At 48.0% G+C, this 1854-nt stretch overlaps 1 protein-coding gene across 6 annotated transcripts in view; it reads left to right on the top strand.

The window, feature by feature from the left end:
• The window catches only part of cnot10 (CCR4-NOT transcription complex, subunit 10), a 69455-nt gene that overhangs the window by 25377 nt on the left and 42224 nt on the right, over nt 1–1854 (top strand). The gene's annotated exons all lie outside the window — the stretch shown is intronic.

The raw sequence follows: 1854 nt of genomic DNA, 5'->3' as shown, positions 1-1854 counted from the left end.
CAGCTTGATGTCATCCATGTAGAGGAGGTGGCTGATGGTTGCTCCATTCCATAGTCGGTATCGGTAACCACTCTTGGTGATGATCTGGCTGAGGGGGTTCCGCCCTATTCAGAACAGCAGCGGGGACAGAGTCTCTCCTTGGTAGATACCGCACTTGATGTTGACTTGTGCAATTGGCTTGAAGTTGACCTCTAGGGTTGTTTTCCACATTCCCATTGAGTTCTTGATGAAGGCTGTAGTTGCTAAAGGTTGATACGAACTAAAGTAATTCAGACACATTTGTTTTCCACATTCCCATTGAGTTCTTGATGAAGGCTTTTAGTCTTGTCGATGTTGTACAGTTCCAAGCATTCCAGGATCCATGTGTGAGGCATTGAGTCATAGGATTTCTTGTAGTCAATCCAGGCAGTGCACAGGTTGGTATGCCTGGTCTTGCAATCTTGAGTGACTACTTTATCAACCAGTAGCTGGTGCTTTGCTCCTCTGGTGTTACTACCAATTCCTTTCTGGGCACTGCTCATGTATTGAGCCATGTGCTTGCTCATCTTAGCTGCTATGATGCCTGACAGGAGCTTCCATGATGTGCATTGGCAGGTTATTGGGTGGACTGTCTGGCCTTCTGTTAACTACTCAGGGTGGGTTCTATCTCATTAGTAGCTGGTTCTGTCTCATTAGTAGCTGGTTCATTTGTCCCGAACAGGTGCTCATGGAGTGAAGTTAGCTTCTTTAACCAGTAGGCGTGGATCATGTCAGGGCCTGGTGCTGTCCAGCTTTTCATACTTGAGAACCTCTCTTGAATGCCTGCCATTGTGATGATTACTGGGTCTTGTGCAGGGAGGTTGCTGTGGTCTGCTCTCAGGTCCTCCAGCCACTGGGCAGCGTTGTTGTGTGATGCCTCCTTTTCCCATATGCTCTTCCAGAACTGTTCAGTCTCCAGCCTTGATGGGTCTGTTCTCATGTTATTACCCTGCCACTGAGAGTACACCTTGGATGGCTCAGTGGAGAACGTTCGGTTTATTTTCCTGGCTTCAACTTCTCTGGTGTACCTTTTCAACCGTGTGGCCAGGGCTGTGAGCCTTTGCTTGGCAGTCTCTAAGGCCTCAGGTATGGACAGTGAGTTGTACTTCTTAGGTACCCCTTTCCTTATCACGCCTTTCTGCAATTCCAATAGCTGGCTAACTTCTCCCTGTGCTGCCTTGATCTTGTTCTCCAACCTCCTTCTCCATACTGCTCCTTATGGCCTTTGTTGAACTTGTAGCCAATCATCTCAAGGATGACAGTTGCTGTGGTGTATATGAGCCTGTTGGTCTCAGTGATGGTCGTAGTAGGGATTGTTCTTAGTGCTGCATTCATATCATCTAGTAGACTTTTAGAAGGCACGTCACTTAGTCTTGGTAACCGGCTACGGGAGTTCCAGGTGTCCATCTTGCTTATAATCTTATATCTCAGGTCAGCAGCTCTTGAATCAAGCTTATCCAGGTCTATTATTGGGGCTTGGTACCCAGTCTCCAATTGTGGGGGTGATGATGATGATGATATCTCCCCCCTGATCTGTCGTCCTGGCTCACTCTTGCTGGAGCATAACATCCGCAAGAAGCACCTGCTATCACAACTAGAGATTGACGAGGTACAATACGAATGCTCCAGCAAGGGGGAGCCAGGACGACAGGTCAGGGGGGAGATATCATCATCATCATCACGAGAAGCTCAAGAAATACCAAGGGGTGAAAGAAGAGCTAGAAAAGATGTGGAAGGTTAAGGCACAAGTGGTTCTCGTGGTAATGGGAACATTGGGGACGTGACGCCCAAACTGGGAGAGTGGCTCCCAAAAATCCCCACGACAACATCTCAGAC

This window comes from Monopterus albus, unplaced genomic scaffold (assembly GCF_001952655.1).
Source record: "Monopterus albus unplaced genomic scaffold, M_albus_1.0 scaffold278.1, whole genome shotgun sequence".
Classification (NCBI taxonomy): Eukaryota; Metazoa; Chordata; class Actinopteri; order Synbranchiformes; family Synbranchidae; genus Monopterus; species Monopterus albus.
This window is presented reverse-complemented; position numbering and strand designations above follow the sequence as displayed.